The 20,913-nt window shown below is 46.0% G+C and overlaps 3 non-coding genes across 3 annotated transcripts; all 3 read left to right on the top strand.

Annotated features, from left to right (window-relative positions):
- The first annotated feature begins 4,343 nt into the window (after nt 1-4,343).
- Nucleotides 4,344-4,534, top strand: LOC147121290 (U2 spliceosomal RNA). The gene has a single exon (XR_015077797.1). It is a non-coding gene; the product is annotated as a U2 spliceosomal RNA (small nuclear RNA).
- Nucleotides 4,535-12,162: 7,628 nt separating this feature from the next.
- LOC147121289 (U2 spliceosomal RNA) lies at nt 12,163-12,353 on the top strand. Its single transcript, XR_015077796.1, has one exon. It is a non-coding gene; the product is annotated as a U2 spliceosomal RNA (small nuclear RNA).
- Nucleotides 12,354-20,015: 7,662 nt separating this feature from the next.
- Nucleotides 20,016-20,206, top strand: LOC147121288 (U2 spliceosomal RNA). The gene has a single exon (XR_015077793.1). It is a non-coding gene; the product is annotated as a U2 spliceosomal RNA (small nuclear RNA).
- The last annotated feature ends 707 nt before the right edge of the window (nt 20,207-20,913 follow it).

Below are 20,913 nucleotides of genomic sequence, written 5' to 3'. Positions count from 1 at the left end.
AAGCAGCAGCAAGGGGAGCTGCGGAAATACAGCAAAAGCCACAGGAATACGGCACCTATGAAATGACACGGGAATTTGAAAAATGTTATCGCTGCGGCAGAACAACCCATGACCAGAAGGACTGCTGGTCCAAGGACAAAATATGCAGGCAATGCGGAAAGATGGGACACATTGCACGAGTTTGCAGGTCTGGGAAGAAGACTAACGACAACAAAAAGGCTACTAAGGAACAGTACAGGAAAGTACAAAAGATGACGGACAGTAGTTCCGAAGACCAGAAGAGCGATAGTGACTCCGGGAACAAGAGACTAAGCTGTCTCAAACTTCACAACGTAATCGCAAAAGAGGATCACCGAACCATTTGGGTCACCCTCACGATAGCAGGGTCCCAAGTCAAAATGGAATTGGATACAGGATCAGCCCTGACCGTCATGAATCGACGAGACTACGAGTGGCTATTCTCACACATACCCTTGAAAGAGACATCCATTGTCTTGAAGACGTATACGGGGCAGAAAGTATACCCCAGAGGGAAAATAAGGGTGCCTGTCGAATACAACGGCAAGGAAATACAGAAATTGTATCTGTACATACTGCAAGATGGTGGACCACCGTTATTGGGACGTGAATGGATCAGAAAGATAAGTTTAGACTGGCACTCCATTCAGGCACTGACTGTGGCTGGTAAAAAGGATGACGACGTCACACCTGGACGATTGTCAAAAATCTTAGCTACAGCCAAAGAGGTATTTCAACAAGAACTGGGAACTCTTAAAGGCGTAACGGCCTCGATAAAAATAGAAGAGAATGCAATTCCCAAGTTTTTCAAAGCAAGACAGGTACCGTATGCAATTCGCCCAGCCATCGAGGCAGAGCTGGAGAATCTGGAGAATGCAGGCGTGTTATCTAAGGTGGACTGGAGCGAGTGGGCGACACCCATCGTTCCTGTCATGAAGAAAACGTTAAACAATACGTCTGAGGAACCAAGGAAGGTTCGCATCTGTGGGGACTTCAAGGTGACGGTGAACCCAGTCCTTCACACAGCACAGTATCCTCTCCCGAGGATAGAAGATATTTTCGCCTCACTATCTGGAGGGAAGCGTTTTACAAAAATTGACCTAGCACAAGTATATTTGCAGATGGAGGTTGAAGAATCCTCTAGGAAGTATCTCACGATAAACACTCACAAAGGTCTTTACCAGTATAATCGACTGGTATTCGGAGTAGCATCAGCTCCGGCGATATGGCAAAGAGCGATGGAACAAGTCCTGCAAGGGATTCCGGGGACTCAGTGTTACTTGGACGACATCCTAGTGACAGGTGAAGATGACAGTGAACACCTTGCCAACCTAGAGCAGGTGCTCACTAGACTAAGAGAACATGGGCTACGAGCCAATCGCCCCAAGTGCGAGTTTTTTAAGAAACAGATATCGTATTGTGGCCACGTGATTGATGAAGAGGGGTTACATAAGTCCCCATACAAAATTGAAGCGGTAGTTAAGGCTCCAGCGCCTGAAAATGTGTCGCAACTGAGGTCATTCCTCGGATTGGTGAATTACCACCATAAGTTTTTGCCGAATTTGTCCACAATTCTGCACCCACTGAACGCCCTACTACAAACTGGAGTAGCATGGAAATGGAGCGATGAATGTAAGCGGGCCTTTCAGAAGAGTAAAGACCTAATCACTTCAAGAGAAGTATTGGCTCACTACAACCCATCATTACCGATAAGACTGGCGTGTGATGCGTCTCCCTACGGCATTGGAGCGGTACTGTCACGTAAATTCCTTGATGGTTCAGAGAGGCCGATAGCTTTTGCGTCACGCTCGTTAACTTCAGCCGAGCGTAACTACGCCCAGATTGACAGAGAGGCCCTCAGCCTGGTGTGGGGGGTGAAGAAGTTCAATCACTACCTGCATGGTCAGAAATTTACTTTACTAACTGATCATCAACCTCTTGTCTCCATTTTCAACCCTCAGAAGGGCGTCCCGATAATGGCAGCACAACGGCTACAGAGGTGGTTCCTTTTCCTAGGGGCACACCAATATGACATCGAGTACAAAGGAACTAAACAGCATGGGAATGCTGATGGATTGTCGCGCCTACCGTTGCCGACGGTGGAAGAAGCACCTGCAGTGGATCCTGTGGAGATATTCCACTCGACCATAGTCGAATGTCTACCTGTGACGAATGCAAACATAGAAAAGGAAACACAAAATGACCCGACACTCTCCAGGGTCTATGATTTAACGGTGAAGGGATGGCCAGCACATGGCGAACCACTGTTGCCAGCATTCTCGCCGAGAAGAGAACAGCTGTCGGTGTGCAGAGGAACCTTGATGTGTGGATCCAGAGTAGTAATTCCACCCAAATTGAAGGATAGAGTGCTCAATGAGCTTCATGAGGGTCACCTGGGAGGGGTAAAAATGAAGAACTTAGCCAGAGCGTTTGTGTGGTGGCCGGGAATCGATAGAGAAATCGAAGAGATGACCAAGAGCTGTACAGGATGCCAGAAGGTCCAAAACGCCCCACCACAAGCCCCTCTACATCCATGGGAGTGGCCCTCATCTCCATGGCAAAGGGTGCACATTGATTTTGCTGGTCCATTTATGGACTCAATGTTTTTAATTGCGGTGGATGCACATTCAAAGTGGCCAGAGGTAATAAAAATGTCCTCAACCACCACAGAAAAAACTATCACAGTCTTACGAACCATATTCGCCAGAAATGGGCTGCCTGAATAGATTTGCTCCGACAATGGACCGCAGTTTGTGTCTGAAGAGTTCCGGAGGTTCTTAAAGAACAATGGTGTTAAGCATTACACATCCGCCCCATATCATCCAGCCACCAATGGATTGGCTGAGAGGTTCGTTCAAACATTCAAGAAGGCTATCAAGGCAATGTGTAATGAAGACATACCCCTACAACACAAGGTGGATAACTTCTTGTTTGCCTCCGGAATGCGACACATGCGGTTACCAACCAAACTCCAGCCATGATGTTCTTCAATCGAAGACCACGATGCCGCTTGGATTTGGTTAAGCCAAACATCAGAAGAGATGTGGAGAACAGGCAGTTTCAGAATATGAATGAAAGGCCGACCAGGAGTTTTAAGATAGGTCAACCAGTTTTGGCCCGGGACTACCGCACAGAGAAATGGCAGCCAGGAACGATCTGCACACGGCAAGGACCTCTAATGTATACCGTGGATGTTGGAGAGAGCATTGTAAGACGCCATGCTGACCAGATTCTAGAGTCGCTGGAAAACGTCAATTCCACACCACGATCCGATACACCTGGTGATGAAACCGAAGTACCAATTGCATCTACCTCAGAATCGGTGATATTGGAAGCAGACGAACAAAACAACGACGTTGATTCCGAATCAACTTTGCCAGAAGAACCTGATACCCCAAAGAGGCGTTATCCAGACAGAATCAGGAAGCCTCCTCAAAGACTGAACTTATAATTGCTTAACTTCAGCTAATGTATAGCGACTGTAATTGTAAATATGTTATTTAGTTATTAATCGAATGTTATGTACTGTTTAGCTAAAAGGGGAGGAATTGTAGTGTATGTACTTTGCAGAAGGAACTATATTCTGCAGCCCCTGTATACTGCAGTACCGGTAGTGACCACCCCTGTATATAAGCCTGTGTAGTAACTTTGCATAGTAGTTCCAGTGTTGTCTCCACTCAGTAAACATCTGTTGTAACCAACTCCTGTAGTCCGTGTCTCAATTACACACGGACATAATAGGTTCCATGACGTATTGTTCTAGGAAACTGTCCCGAATGCATTCCATGAAGTCGTCCTCCAGGCTACCTTTGCCAATTTGATTTGTCCAGTTTATGAGAAAATTAAAGTCCCCCACGATTATTGCATTACCTTTGTTACAAGCTCCTACTATTTCTTGATTAATATTCTGTCCAACGGTATAGCTACTGTTAGGGGGCCTATATACTACTTGATTCAAAAGCTCTTCAACGTAGGTAAGTGTGCAGTTATGCACCCAGATCACCTCAGCACTTTGTCAGTTGGTTGTTGCATTGTCACTCACGCAACTGGTGTAAAACGTTTTTGTTGCACAGCAGCCTCTGACAGTGACGTACATGCGGACAGGCACAACCCTCTCCCATCTGATTGGTGGAATACTGTCAATTTACATATCTATGAAGCAGTTTCACTGAAAAAGGAAAAAAGGCAACTTCTGTAAACTAATCTTCTGTTAGAAAATATCCCAACAGTGAAAACATCAGCAGTTATACGTCTTTGGGCACAGTCAGCCTGACTTAACAGAGGGAGGGCAAACAGGAGCTGAGAACAGTTTGGGCCGCGCGGGTATCGCTTCTCGGCCTTTTGGCTAAGATCAAGTGTAGTATCTGTTCTTATCAGTTTAATATCTGATACGTCCCCTATCTGGGGACCATATATTAAATTGATTTTTGGAACAGGGAGATGGAATAGGGGCTTGCTCCGTCCACTCCACGCATCGACCTGGTATTGCAGTGCCTCTGGGAACGGTGCACCTCCCTCTCGGGAGATTTTCAAAAATTAAAAACAGCTTCATGAAAAACATCCACTTTCTTTTCTTTACTTTTTTTCCCCACCACGTGTACATTTCAAAATCTAACACACCAAGGAACAATTTCAAAACAAACACAGGCGACCGCTCTGTACATTCGCTCTCAAATTTAAAACCACTAAATGCTGCTGACAAACCTTGCATGCTGCTACGCTCACACTCTCAGCTCAGTCTACATTCCAAATACCAAAAGTCATTTCACTTGCAAATACAGCTCACAACTTGTCTTTCAGCAGAAATAACAACAGAAAATGCTGGAAAAACTCAGCAGGTCAGGCAACATCCGTGGAGAGAAATTTGAGTTGACGTTTCGGGTCGAAACCCTTCTTCAAAACTGGAAAGAAAAGAAAATAGATCGAAGGCAAGACTGCGATCGAACAAAAGAAGAAAAAGGAGACAATAAAAGGTATTCGAAGCCAGACGAGATGGCAATAGGCCCGTGGAGACAAAAGGCAGCTGAGATTAGGTGTGAAGTGTACTGGCAGGTAAGAGACAGCTGCCAGGTGAGAGAGAGAAACAAAAGGAAACGCGGGGGTGGGCAGGGGGGGGAAACGAGGACCCAAAACAAAGGGGTGGAAAAAATTATAAGTAAAAAAGTAATAGGGGCCGAGGTTCTGGTGACATTTCAAAGCAGCTCTCTGCTGCTGCCGCTGCTCTGCTCTGCTCTTAAAAGTACAACAACCCATACAACAATGGGCTCAAAGCTGCCACAGTTTACAGCTAGTCACAAATGTGTAAATCCACAAGATCATACATACTCTGCAAATGATTGAAAGGTCAAAGACTCAACAATCAAAAGTAGCCATCACTGGTCACATTCATGCATTTCCACACCCAAAACTTACGCAGAAAACTCCGCCCAAACCAATTAAAGGCATTTAACCTGCAGCCAAGCACAAAGAGAGGCAGAGTATAAGGGAATAAACCAACAATTCTCGGCCTTTTGGCTAAGATCAAGTGTTAACTGCTTGATTCTAATGCTAATTGACCTTGAGTTGCGATACTGGTTTGGCTGCACTTTCATGCTGGCTTCGGCTTAGACCCAATCAGAGCTCAGTGGGAGCACTCTCTCTCTCTCTCTGTCCCAGTGGGAGCACTCTCTCTGTGTCTCAGTGGGAGCACTCTCTCTCTCTCTCTTTCTCTCTCTGTCTCAGTGGGAGCACTCTCTCTCTCTCTCTCTCTCTCTGTCATTTCATATTCCCCATAATAATTTCTCCTGTCTCAGCCTCTAAGGGACCAATGTTTACTTTTGCTACTCTCTTCCTTTTTACATAATTGTAGAAGCTCTTAAAATCTGCTTTTCTATTTCTTGCTAGTTTTCTCTCATTCTATTTTTTCCCTTTTTATCAATTTTTTGGTCATCCTTTGCTGGTTTCTGAAACTCTCCCAATCCTCAGGCTTACTACTATTCTTCGCAACATTATAAGCTTCTTCTTTCAATCTAATGCTATCCTTAACTTCTTTAGTTAGCCACGGTTGGATTACTTTTCCCGTGGAGTTTTTGTTTCTGAATGGAATGTATTTTTGTTGAGAATTATGAAATATTTATTTAAATGCTAGCCACCATAACTACCACCATAACTTTTAATCTATTTTTCCAATCTACCTTAGCCAACTCGCCCCTCATACCTATGCAATTGGCTTTATTTAAGTATAAGACTCTAGTTTCGGACTTAGGCAAGTCACTCTCAAACTGAATGTGAAATTCTATCATATTATGATCACTCTGCCCCAGAGGATCCTTTACTATGAGGTTGCTAATTAACCCTGTCTCATTACAAAATACAAGATCTAAAATAGCCTGTTCCCTGGTTGGTTCTGTAGTGTATGTGCTTTGCAGAAAGAACTATATTCTGCAGCCCCTGTATACTGCAGTACTGGTAGTGACCACCCCCGTATATAAGCCTGTGTAGTAACTTTGCATAGTAGTTCCAGTGTTGTCTCCACTCAGTAAACATCTGTTGTAACCAACTCCTGTAGTCCGTGTCTCAATTACACACGGACATAATACTGGCGACGAGCAGATCCGAACTTACCTACAGTTCTGCATCACCTCATGGGGATCCATCCCTGAAGCGAAGTTGTTAGAGGTCGAGGCCAGAAGGAAGAAAGAAAAAAAAACAAACAGAAGAAACGGGCGTCGACCGTGGGCAACCGCCTCTGATTCATCGGAGTTGAAGATTTGCAGGAGAGGCTGTCGAGAGCGGGGCTTGGTTATCCTGTCTATGGTGTTCCAGCTAATCGGGCTGGTGGCAGGTAGTACACTGATCCTTCCTGGGCTGCGGCGGGCTAGAGCTCGATCAGGTGGCTTTTCAACGGGGCCGAGCAGCGTTGTCGGGAAGAGGAGAGAGAGAGAGAGGGTGGAGCACACAGGGCGCGGCCGCTGCTACGAAGCCGGGCAGCGTACAGACCCGAGAAGAGGGAGGAAAGTGTCCCGTAGGGTTTGCTCTGATGACGGGAAAATAAAAGAAATGAGAAGTGCAGAAAGCCGCGAGGAGCTGCAGTTTGCCACGGGGACCGCGGAGAGCGGCGTTAGCAGCAGCGCGGGGGGGAAGTGCGCAAAGAACATAGGGCGTCACCATCAAGGCATAAAAACGCCAGCAGCAGCGCTAGCAGCAGCGGAGAAGACAGAAAGCGCGGGAGGCGCCATCTTAATCCAGTGGGGAAGAAGGCAAAGCGCGGGAGGCGCCATTTTGTTCAATCGGGGAAGAAGGCAAAGCGCGGGAGGCGCCATCTTAGATTTCCAAGATGCCGAAGACTGGCAATATCACTGCCTTTGATAATGCAATAGAAGACTGGACCACGTATGTGGAAAGAGTCGAAGTATATTGCAAGGCAAACGAAGTAGCCGATGAGAAAAAGGCATCGGTACTACTAAACTTAATGGGCGCAAGAACGTACGGCCTATTGTGGAACCTGATTACTCCAGCCAAACCGATGGCGAAGAGTTTTAACGAAATTGTTGATATCCTACAGGAACACCTAAATCCTACACCGCTGCTGATAGCAGAAAGATTTAAATTCCACAAGAGAAATCAGCATAAAGATGAGAGCAATGCTGATTACCTTACGGAACTACGCAAGCTATCAAAGCACTGCCAGTTCGGAGCAGGACTGGCAGATACCCTACGGGACAAATTTGTCTGTGGACTCCTGAGTGAAGGAACCCAGAAGAGGGTGCTCTCAGAGAAAGAGCTGACGCTAGATAAGGCTTTCAGCGTGGCAGTATCGTACGAAGCAGCAGCAAGGGGAGCTGCGGAAATACAGCAAAAGCCACAGGAATACGGCACCCATGAAATGACACGGGAATTTGAAAAATTTTATCGCTGCGGCAGAACAACCCATGACCAGAAGGACTGCTGGTCCAAGGACAAAATATGCAGGCAATGCGGAAAGATGGGACACATTGCACGAGTTTGCAGGTCTGGGAAGAAGACTAACGACAACAAAAAGGCTACTAAGGAACAGTACAGGAAAGTACAAAAGATGACGGACAGTAGTTCCGAAGACCAGAAGAGCGATAGTGACTCCGGGAACAAGAGACTAAGCTGTCTCAAACTTCACAACGTAATCGCAAAAGAGGATCACCGAACCATTTGGGTCACCCTCACGATAGCAGGGTCCCAAGTCAAAATGGAATTGGATACAGGATCAGCCCTGACCGTTATGAATCGACGAGACTACGAGCGGCTATTCTCACACATACCCTTGAAAGAGACATCCATTGTCTTGAAGACGTATACGGGGCAGAAAGTATACCCCAGAGGGAAAATAAGGGTGCCTGTCGAATACAACGGCAAGGAAATACAGAAATTGTATCTGTACATACTGCAAGATGGTGGACCACCGTTATTGGGACGTGAATGGATCAGAAAGATAAATTTAGACTGGCACTCCATTCAGGCACTGACTGTGGCTGGTAAAAAGGATGACGACGTCACACCTGGACGATTGTCAAAAATCTTAGCTACCGCCAAAGAGGTATTTCAACAAGAACTGGGAACTCTTAAAGGCGTAACGGCCTCGATAAAAATAGAAGAGAATGCAATTCCCAAGTTTTTCAAAGCAAGACCGGTACCGTATGCAATTCGCCCAGCCATCGAGGCAGAGCTGGAGAATCTGGAGAATGCAGGCGTGTTGTCTAAGGTGGACTGGAGCGAGTGGGCGACACCCATCGTTCCTGTCATGAAGAAAACGTTAAACAATACGTCTGAGGAACCAAGGAAGGTTCGCATCTGTGGGGACTTCAAGGTGACGGTGAACCCAGTCCTTCACACAGCACAGTATCCTCTCCCGAGGATAGAAGATATTTTCGCCTCACTATCTGGAGGGAAGCGTTTTACAAAAATTGACCTAGCACAAGCATATTTGCAGATGGAGGTTGAAGAATCCTCTAGGAAGTATCTCACGATAAACGCTCACAAAGGTCTTTACCAGTATAATCGACTGGTATTCGGAGTAGCATCAGCTCCGGCGATATGGCAAAGAGCGATGGAACAAGTCCTGCAAGGGATTCCGGGGACTCAGTGTTACTTGGACGACATCCTAGTGACAGGTGAAGATGACAGTGAACACCTTGCCAACCTAGAGCAGGTGCTCACTAGACTAAGAGAACATGGGCTACGAGCCAATCGCCCCAAGTGCGAGTTTTTTAAGAAACAGATATCGTATTGTGGCCACGTGATTGATGAAGAGGGGTTACATAAGTCCCCATACAAAATTGAAGCGGTAGTTAAGGCTCCAGCGCCTGAAAATGTGTCGCAACTGAGGTCATTCCTCGGATTGGTGAATTACCACCATAAGTTTTTGCCGAATTTGTCCACAATTCTGCACCCACTGAACGCCCTACTACAAACTGGAGTAGCATGGAAATGGAGCGATGAATGTAAGCGGGCCTTTCAGAAGAGTAAAGACCTAATCACTTCAAGAGAAGTATTGGCTCACTACAACCCATCATTACCGATAAGACTGGCGTGTGATGCGTCTCCCTACGGCATTGGAGCGGTACTGTCACGTAAATTCCTTGATGGTTCAGAGAGGCCGATAGCTTTTGCGTCACGCTCGTTAACTTCAGCCGAGCGTAACTACGCCCAGATTGACAGAGAGGCCCTCAGCCTGGTGTGGGGGGTGAAGAAGTTCAATCACTACCTGCATGGTCAGAAATTTACTTTACTAACTGATCATCAACCTCTTGTCTCCATTTTCAACCCTCAGAAGGGCGTCCCGATAATGGCAGCACAACGGCTACAGAGGTGGTTCCTTTTCCTAGGGGCACACCAATATGACATCGAGTACAAAGGAACTAAACAGCATGGGAATGCTGATGGATTGTCGCGCCTACCGTTGCCGACGGTGGAAGAAGCACCTGCAGTGGATCCTGTGGAGATATTCCACTCGACCATAGTCGAATGTCTACCTGTGACGAATGCAAACATAGAAAAGGAAACACAAAATGACCCGACACTCTCCAGGGTCTATGATTTAACGGTGAAGGGATGGCCAGCACATGGCGAACCACTGTTGCCAGCATTCTCGCCGAGAAGAGAACAGCTGTCGGTGTGCAGAGGAACCTTGATGTGTGGATCCAGAGTAGTAATTCCACCCAAATTGAAGGATAGAGTGCTCAATGAGCTTCATGAGGGTCACCTGGGAGGGGTAAAAATGAAGAACTTAGCCAGAGCGTTTGTGTGGTGGCCGGGAATCGATAGAGAAATCGAAGAGATGACCAAGAGCTGTACAGGATGCCAGAAGGTCCAAAACGCCCCACCACAAGCCCCTCTACATCCATGGGAGTGGCCCTCATCTCCATGGCAAAGGGTGCACATTGATTTTGCTGGTCCATTTATGGACTCAATGTTTTTAATTGCGGTGGATGCACATTCAAAGTGGCCAGAGGTAATAAAAATGTCCTCAACCACCACAGAAAAAACTATCACAGTCTTACGAACCATATTCGCCAGAAATGGGCTGCCTGAATAGATTTGCTCCGACAATGGACCGCAGTTTGTGTCTGAAGAGTTCCGGAGGTTCTTAAAGAACAATGGTGTTAAGCATTACACATCCGCCCCATATCATCCAGCCACCAATGGATTGGCTGAGAGGTTCGTTCAAACATTCAAGAAGGCTATCAAGGCAATGTGTAATGAAGACATACCCCTACAACACAAGGTGGATAACTTCTTGTTTGCCTCCGGAATGCGACACATGCGGTTACCAACCAAACTCCAGCCATGATGTTCTTCAATCGAAGACCACGATGCCGCTTGGATTTGGTTAAGCCAAACATCAGAAGAGATGTGGAGAACAGGCAGTTTCAGAATATGAATGAAAGGCCGACCAGGAGTTTTAAGATAGGTCAACCAGTTTTGGCCCGGGACTACCGCACAGAGAAATGGCAGCCAGGAACGATCTGCACACGGCAAGGACCTCTAATGTATACCGTGGATGTTGGAGAGAGCATTGTAAGACGCCATGCTGACCAGATTCTAGAGTCGCTGGAAAACGTCAATTCCACACCACGATCCGATACACCTGGTGATGAAACCGAAGTACCAATTGCATCTACCTCAGAATCGGTGATATTGGAAGCAGACGAACAAAACAACGACGTTGATTCCGAATCAACTTTGCCAGAAGAACCTGATACCCCAAAGAGGCGTTATCCAGACAGAATCAGGAAGCCTCCTCAAAGACTGAACTTATAATTGCTTAACTTCAGCTAATGTATAGCGACTGTAATTGTAAATATGTTATTTAGTTATTAATCGAATGTTATGTACTGTTTAGCTAAAAGGGGAGGAATTGTAGTGTATGTACTTTGCAGAAGGAACTATATTCTGCAGCCCCTGTATACTGCAGTACGGTAGTGACCACCCCTGTATATAAGCCTGTGTGGTAACTTTGCATAGTAGTTCCAGTGTTGTCTCCACTCAGTAAACATCTGTTGTAACCAACTCCTGTAGTCCGTGTCTCAATTACACACGGACATAATAGGTTCCATGACGTATTGTTCTAGGAAACTGTCCCGAATGCATTCCATGAAGTCGTCCTCCAGGCTACCTTTGCCAATTTGATTTGTCCAGTCTATGAGAAGATTAAAGTCCCCCACGATTATTGCATTACCTTTGTTACAAGCTCCTACTATTTCTTGATTAATATTCTGTCCAACGGTATAGCTACTGTTAGGGGGCCTATATACTACTTGATTCAAAAGCTCTTCAACATAGGTAAGTGTGCAGTTATGCACCCAGATCACCTCAGCACTTTGTCAGTTGGTTGTTGCATTGTCACTCACGCAACTGGTGTAAAACGTTTTTGTTGCACAGCAGCCTCTGACAGTGACGTACATGCGGACAGGCACAACCCTCTCCCATCTGATTGGTGGAATACTGTCAATTTACATATCTATGAAGCAGTTTCACTGAAAAAGGAAAAAAGGCAACTTCTGTAAACTAATCTTCTGTTAGAAAATATCCCAACAGTGAAAACATCAGCAGTTATACGTCTTTGGGCACAGTCAGCCTGACTTAACAGAGGGAGGGCAAACAGGAGCTGAGAACAGTTTGGGCCGCGCGGGTATCGCTTCTCGGCCTTTTGGCTAAGATCAAGTGTAGTATCTGTTCTTATCAGTTTAATATCTGATACGTCCCCTATCTGGGGACCATATATTAAATTGATTTTTGGAACAGGGAGATGGAATAGGGGCTTGCTCCGTCCACTCCACGCATCGACCTGGTATTGCAGTGCCTCTGGGAACGGTGCACCTCCCTCTCGGGAGATTTTCAAAAATTAAAAACAGCTTCATGAAAAACATCCACTTTCTTTTCTTTACTTTTTTTCCCCACCACGTGTACATTTCAAAATCTAACACACCAAGGAACAATTTCAAAACAAACACAGGCGACCGCTCTGTACATTCGCTCTCAAATTTAAAACCACTAAATGCTGCTGACAAACCTTGCATGCTGCTACGCTCACACTCTCAGCTCAGTCTACATTCCAAATACCAAAAGTCATTTCACTTGCAAATACAGCTCACAACTTGTCTTTCAGCAGAAATAACAACAGAAAATGCTGGAAAAACTCAGCAGGTCGGGCAACATCCGTGGAGAGAAATTTGAGTTGACGTTTCGGGTCGAAACCCTTCTTCAAAACTGGAAAGAAAAGAAAATAGATCGAAGGCAAGACTGCGATCGAACAAAAGAAGAAAAAGGAGACAATAAAAGGTATTCGAAGCCAGACGAGATGGTAATAGGCCCGTGGAGACAAAAGGCAGCTGAGATTAGGTGTGAAGTGTACTGGCAGGTAAGAGACAGCTGCCAGGTGAGAGAGAGAGAAACAAAAGGAAACGCGGGGGTGGGCAGGGGGGGGAAACGAGGACCCAAAACAAAGGGGTGGAAAAAATTATAAGTAAAAAAGTAATAGGGGCCGAGGTTCTGGTGACATTTCAAAGCAGCTCTCTGCTGCTGCCGCTGCTCTGCTCTGCTCTTAAAAGTACAACAACCCATACAACAATGGGCTCAAAGCTGCCACAGTTTACAGCTAGTCACAAATGTGTAAATCCACAAGATCATACATACTCTGCAAATGATTGAAAGGTCAAAGACTCAACAATCAAAAGTAGCCATCACTGGTCACATTCATGTATTTCCACACCCAAAACTTACGCAGAAAACTCCGCCCAAACCAATTAAAGGCATTTAACCTGCAGCCAAGCACAAAGAGAGGCAGAGTATAAGGGAATAAACCAACAATTCTCGGCCTTTTGGCTAAGATCAAGTGTTAACTGCTTGATTCTAATGCTAATTGACCTTGAGTTGCGATACTGGTTTGGCTGCACTTTCATGCTGGCTTCGGCTTAGACCCAATCAGAGCTCAGTGGGAGCACTCTCTCTCTCTCTGTCCCAGTGGGAGCACTCTCTCTGTGTCTCAGTGGGAGCACTCTCTCTCTCTCTCTTTCTCTCTCTGTCCCAGTGGGAGCACTCTCTCTGTGTCTCAGTGGGAGCACTCTCTCTCTCTCTCTCTCTCTCTCTCTCTCTGTCATTTCATATTCCCCATAATAATTTCTCCTGTCTCAGCCTCTAAGGGACCAATGTTTACTTTTGCTACTCTCTTCCTTTTTACATAATTGTAGAAGCTCTTAAAATCTGCTTTTCTATTTCTTGCTAGTTTTCTCTCATTCTATTTTTTCCCTTTTTATCAATTTTTTGGTCATCCTTTGCTGGTTTCTGAAACTCTCCCAATCCTCAGGCTTACTACTATTCTTCGCAACATTATAAGCTTCTTCTTTCAATCTAATGCTATCCTTAACTTCTTTAGTTAGCCACGGTTGGATTACTTTTCCCGTGGAGTTTTTGTTTCTGAATGGAATGTATTTTTGTTGAGAATTATGAAATATTTATTTAAATGCTAGCCACCATAACTACCACCATAACTTTTAATCTATTTTTCCAATCTACCTTAGCCAACTCGCCCCTCATACCTATGCAATTGGCTTTATTTAAGTATAAGACTCTAGTTTCGGACTTAGGCAAGTCACTCTCAAACTGAATGTGAAATTCTATCATATTATGATCACTCTGCCCCAGAGGATCCTTTACTATGAGGTTGCTAATTAACCCTGTCTCATTACAAAATACAAGATCTAAAATAGCCTGTTCCCTGGTTGGTTCTGCAGTGTATGTGCTTTGCAGAAAGAACTATATTCTGCAGCCCCTGTATACTGCAGTACTGGTAGTGACCACCCCCGTATATAAGCCTGTGTAGTAACTTTGCATAGTAGTTCCAGTGTTGTCTCCACTCAGTAAACATCTGTTGTAACCAACTCCTGTAGTCCGTGTCTCAATTACACACGGACATAATACTGGCGACGAGCAGATCCGAACTTACCTACAGTTCTGCATCACCTCATGGGGATCCATCCCTGAAGCGAAGTTGTTAGAGGTCGAGGCCAGAAGGAAGAAAGAAAAAAAAACAAACAGAAGAAACGGGCGTCGACCGTGGGCAACCGCCTCTGATTCATCGGAGTTGAAGATTTGCAGGAGAGGCTGTCGAGAGCGGGGCTTGGTTATCCTGTCTATGGTGTTCCAGCTAATCGGGCTGGTGGCAGGTAGTACACTGATCCTTCCTGGGCTGCGGCGGGCTAGAGCTCGATCAGGTGGCTTTTCAACGGGGCCGAGCAGCGTTGTCGGGAAGAGGAGAGAGAGAGAGAGGGTGGAGCACACAGGGCGCGGCCGCTGCTACGAAGCCGGGCAGCGTACAGACCCAAGAAGAGGGAGGAAAGTGTCCCGTAGGGTTTGCTCTGATGACGGGAAAATAAAAGAAATTAGAAGTGCAGAAAGCCGCGAGGAGCTGCAGTTTGCCACGGGGACCGCGGAGAGCGGCGTTAGCAGCAGCGCGGGGGGGAAGTGCGCAAAGAACATAGGGCGTCGCCATCAAGGCATAAAAACGCCAGCAGCAGCGCTAGCAGCAGCGGAGAAGACAGAAAGCGCGGGAGGCGCCATCTTAATCCAGTGGGGAAGAAGGCAAAGCGCGGGAGGCGCCATTTTGTTCAATCGGGGAAGAAGGCAAAGCGCGGGAGGCGCCATCTTAGATTTCCAAGATGCCGAAGACTGGCAATATCACTGCCTTTGATAATGCAATAGAAGACTGGACCACGTATGTGGAAAGAGTCGAAGTATATTGCAAGGCAAACGAAGTAGCCGATGAGAAAAAGGCATCGGTACTACTAAACTTAATGGGCGCAAGAACGTACGGCCTATTGTGGAACCTGATTACTCCAGCCAAACCGATGGCGAAGAGTTTTAACGAAATTGTTGATATCCTACAGGAACACCTAAATCCTACACCGCTGCTGATAGCAGAAAGATTTAAATTCCACAAGAGAAATCAGCATAAAGATGAGAGCAATGCTGATTACCTTACGGAACTACGCAAGCTATCAAAGCACTGCCAGTTCGGAGCAGGACTGGCAGATACCCTACGGGACAAATTTGTCTGTGGACTCCTGAGTGAAGGAACCCAGAAGAGGGTGCTCTCAGAGAAAGAGCTGACGCTAGATAAGGCTTTCAGTGTGGCAGTATCGTACGAAGCAGCAGCAAGGGGAGCTGCGGAAATACAGCAAAAGCCACAGGAATACGGCACCCATGAAATGACACGGGAATTTGAAAAATTTTATCGCTGCGGCAGAACAACCCATGACCAGAAGGACTGCTGGTCCAAGGACAAAATATGCAGGCAATGCGGAAAGATGGGACACATTGCACGAGTTTGCAGGTCTGGGAAGAAGACTAACGACAACAAAAAGGCTACTAAGGAACAGTACAGGAAAGTACAAAAGATGACGGACAGTAGTTCCGAAGACCAGAAGAGCGATAGTGACTCCGAGAACAAGAGACTAAGCTGTCTCAAACTTCACAACGTAATCGCAAAAGAGGATCACCGAACCATTTGGGTCACCCTCACGATAGCAGGGTCCCAAGTCAAAATGGAATTGGATACAGGATCAGCCCTGACCGTCATGAATCGACGAGACTACGAGCGGCTATTCTCACACATACCCTTGAAAGAGACATCCATTGTATTGAAGACGTATACGGGACAGAAAGTATACCCCAGAGGGAAAATAAGGGTGCCTGTCGAATACAACGGCAAGGAAATACAGAAATTGTATCTGTACATACTGCAAGATGGTGGACCACCGTTATTGGGACGTGAATGGATCAGAAAGATAAGTTTAGACTGGCACTCCATTCAGGCACTGACTGTGGCTGGTAAAAAGGATGACGACGTCACACCTGGACGATTGTCAAAAATCTTAGCTACCGCCAAAGAGGTATTTCAACAAGAACTGGGAACTCTTAAAGGCGTAACGGCCTCGATAAAAATAGAAGAGAATGCAATTCCCAAGTTTTTCAAAGCAAGACCGGTACCGTATGCAATTCGCCCAGCCATCGAGGCAGAGCTGGAGAATGTGGAGAATGCAGGCGTGTTATCTAAGGTGGACTGGAGCGAGTGGGCGACACCCATCGTTCCTGTCATGAAGAAAACGTTAAACAATACGTCTGAGGAACCAAGGAAGGTTCGCATCTGTGGGGACTTCAAGGTGACGGTGAACCCAGTCCTTCACACAGCACAGTATCCTCTCCCGAGGATAGAAGATATTTTCACCTCACTATCTGGAGGGAAGCGTTTTACAAAAATTGACCTAGCACAAGCATATTTGCAGATGGAGGTTGAAGAATCCTCTAGGAAGTATCTCACGATAAACGCTCACAAAGGTCTTTACCAGTATAATCGACTGGTATTCGGAGTAGCATCAGCTCCGGCGATATGGCAAAGAGCGATGGAACAAGTCCTGCAAGGGATTCCGGGGACTCAGTGTTACTTGGACGACATCCTAGTGACAGGTGAAGATGACAGTGAACACCTTGCCAACCTAGAGCAGGTGCTCACTAGACTAAGAGAACATGGGCTACGAGCCAATCGCCCCAAGTGCGAGTTTTTTAAGAAACAGATATCGTATTGTGGCCACGTGATTGATGAAGAGGGGTTACATAAGTCCCCATACAAAATTGAAGCGGTAGTTAAGGCTCCAGCGCCTGAAAATGTGTCGCAACTGAGGTCATTCCTCGGATTGGTGAATTACCACCATAAGTTTTTGCCGAATTTGTCCACAATTCTGCACCCACTGAACGCCCTACTACAAACTGGAGTAGCATGGAAATGGAGCGATGAATGTAAGCGGGCCTTTCAGAAGAGTAAAGACCTAATCACTTCAAGAGAAGTATTGGCTCACTACAACCCATCATTACCGATAAGACTGGCGTGTGATGCGTCTCCCTACGGCATTGGAGCGGTACTGTCACGTAAATTCCTTGATGGTTCAGAGAGGCCGATAGCTTTTGCGTCACGCTCGTTAACTTCAGCCGAGCGTAACTACGCCCAGATTGACAGAGAGGCCCTCAGCCTGGTGTGGGGGGTGAAGAAGTTCAATCACTACCTGCATGGTCAGAAATTTACTTTACTAACTGATCATCAACCTCTTGTCTCCATTTTCAACCCTCAGAAGGGCGTCCCGATAATGGCAGCACAACGGCTACAGAGGTGGTTCCTTTTCCTAGGGGCACACCAATATGACATCGAGTACAAAGGAACTAAACAGCATGGGAATGCTGATGGATTGTCGCGCCTACCGTTGCCGACGGTGGAAGAAGCACCTGCAGTGGATCCTGTGGAGATATTCCACTCGACCATAGTCGAATGTCTACCTGTGACGAATGCAAACATAGAAAAGGAAACACAAAATGACCCGACACTCTCCAGGGTCTATGATTTAACGGTGAAGGGATGGCCAGCACATGGCGAACCACTGTTGCCAGCATTCTCGCCGAGAAGAGAACAGCTGTCGGTGTGCAGAGGAACCTTGATGTGTGGATCCAGAGTAGTAATTCCACCCAAATTGAAGGATAGAGTGCTCAATGAGCTTCATGAGGGTCACCTGGGAGGGGTAAAAATGAAGAACTTAGCCAGAGCGTTTGTGTGGTGGCCGGGAATCGATAGAGAAATCGAAGAGATGACCAAGAGCTGTACAGGATGCCAGAAGGTCCAAAACGCCCCACCACAAGCCCCTCTACATCCATGGGAGTGGCCCTCATCTCCATGGCAAAGGGTGCACATTGATTTTGCTGGTCCATTTATGGACTCAATGTTTTTAATTGCGGTGGATGCACATTCAAAGTGGCCAGAGGTAATAAAAATGTCCTCAACCACCACAGAAAAAACTATCACAGTCTTACGAACCATATTCGCCAGAAATGGGCTGCCTGAATAGATTTGCTCCGACAATGGACCGCAGTTTGTGTCTGAAGAGTTCCGGAGGTTCTTAAAGAACAATGGTGTTAAGCATTACACATCCGCCCCATATCATCCAGCCACCAATGGATTGGCTGAGAGGTTCGTTCAAACATTCAAGAAGGCTATCAAGGCAATGTGTAATGAAGACATACCCCTACAACACAAGGTGGATAACTTCTTGTTTGCCTCCGGAATGCGACACATGCGGTTACCAACCAAACTCCAGCCATGATGTTCTTCAATCGAAGACCACGATGCCGCTTGGATTTGGTTAAGCCAAACATCAGAAGAGATGTGGAGAACAGGCAGTTTCAGAATATGAATGAAAGGCCGACCAGGAGTTTTAAGATAGGTCAACCAGTTTTGGCCCGGGACTACCGCACAGAGAAATGGCAGCCAGGAATGATCTGCACACGGCAAGGACCTCTAATGTATACCGTGGATGTTGGAGAGAGCATTGTAAGACGCCATGCTGACCAGATTCTAGAGTCGCTGGAAAACGTCAATTCCACACCACGATCCGATACACCTGGTGATGAAACCGAAGTACCAATTGCATCTACCTCAGAATCGGTGATATTGGAAGCAGACGAACAAAACAACGACGTTGATTCCGAATCAACTTTGCCAGAAGAACCTGATACCCCAAAGAGGCGTTATCCAGACAGAATCAGGAAGCCTCCTCAAAGACTGAACTTATAATTGCTTAACTTCAGCTAATGTATAGCGACTGTAATTGTAAATATGTTATTTAGTTATTAATCGAATGTTATGTACTGTTTAGCTAAAAGGGGAGGAATTGTAGTGTATGTACTTTGCAGAAGGAACTATATTCTGCAGCCCCTGTATACTGCAGTACCGGTAGTGACCACCCCTGTATATAAGCCTGTGTGGTAACTTTGCATAGTAGTTCCAGTGTTGTCTCCACTCAGTAAACATCTGTTGTAACCAACTCCTGTAGTCCGTGTCTCAATTACACACGGACATAATAGGTTCCATGACGTATTGTTCCAGGAAACTGTCCCGAATGCATTCCATGAAGTCGTCCTCCAGGCTACCTTTGCCAATTTGATTTGTCCAGTCTATGAGAAGATTAAAGTCCCCCACGATTATTGCATTACCTTTGTTACAAGCTCCTACTATTTCTTGATTAATATTCTGTCCAACGGTATAGCTACTGTTAGGGGGCCTATATACTACTTGATTCAAAAGCTCTTCAACATAGGTAAGTGTGCAGTTATGCACCCAGATCACCTCAGCACTTTGTCAGTTGGTTGTTGCATTGTCACTCACGCAACTGGTGTAAAACGTTTTTGTTGCACAGCAGCCTCTGACAGTGACGTACATGCGGACAGGCACAACCCTCTCCCATCTGATTGGTGGAATACTGTCAATTTACATATCTATGAAGCAGTTTCACTGAAAAAGGAAAAAAGGCAACTTCTGTAAACTAATCTTCTGTTAGAAAATATCCCAACAGTGAAAACATCAGCAGTTATACGTCTTTGGGCACAGTCAGCCTGACTTAACAGAGGGAGGGCAAACAGGAGCTGAGAACAGTTTGGGCCGCGTGGGTATCGCTTCTCGGCCTTTTGGCTAAGATCAAGTGTAGTATCTGTTCTTATCAGTTTAATATCTGATATGTCCCCTATCTGGGGACCATATATTAAATTGATTTTTGGAACAGGGAGATGGAATAGGGGCTTGCTCCGTCCACTCCACGCATCGACCTGGTATTGCAGTGCCTCTGGGAACGGTGCACCTCCCTCTCGGGAGATTTTCAAAAATTAAAAACAGCTTCATGAAAAACATCCACTTTCTTTTCTTTACTTTTTTTCCCCACCACGTGTACATTTCAAAATCTAACACACCAAGGAACAATTTCAAAACAAACACAGGCGACCGCTCTGTACATTCGCTCTCAAATTTAAAACCACTAAATGCTGCTGACAAACCTTGCATGCTGCTACGCTCACACTCTCAGCTCAGTCTACATTCCAAATACCAAAAGTCATTTCACTTGCAAATACAGCTCACAACTTGTCTTTCAGCAGAAATAACAACAGAAAATGCTGGAAAAACTCAGCAGGTCAGGCAACATCCGTGGAGAGAAATTTGAGTTGACGTTTCGGGTCGAAACCCTTCTTCAAAACTGGAAAGAAAAGAAAATAGATCGAAGGCAAGACTGCGATCGAACAAAAGAAGAAAAAGGAGACAATAAAAGGTATTCGAAGCCAGACGAGATGGTAATAGGCCCGTGGAGACAAAAGGCAGCTGAGATTAGGTGTGAAGTGTACTGGCAGGTAAGAGACAGCTGCCAGGTGAGAGAGAGAAACAAAAGGAAACGCAGGGGGGGGGGAAACGAGGACCCAAAACAAAGGGGTGGAAAAAATTATAAGTAAAAAAGTAATAGGGGCCGAGGTTCTGGTGACATTTCAAAGCAGCTCTCTGCTGCTGCCGCTGCTCTGCTCTGC

The sequence above is a fragment of the Somniosus microcephalus genome, chromosome 3 (assembly GCF_052327205.1).
Source record: "Somniosus microcephalus isolate GS21.2 chromosome 3, FLI_Smic_1.0, whole genome shotgun sequence".
Classification (NCBI taxonomy): domain Eukaryota; kingdom Metazoa; phylum Chordata; class Chondrichthyes; order Squaliformes; family Somniosidae; genus Somniosus; species Somniosus microcephalus.
This window is presented reverse-complemented; position numbering and strand designations above follow the sequence as displayed.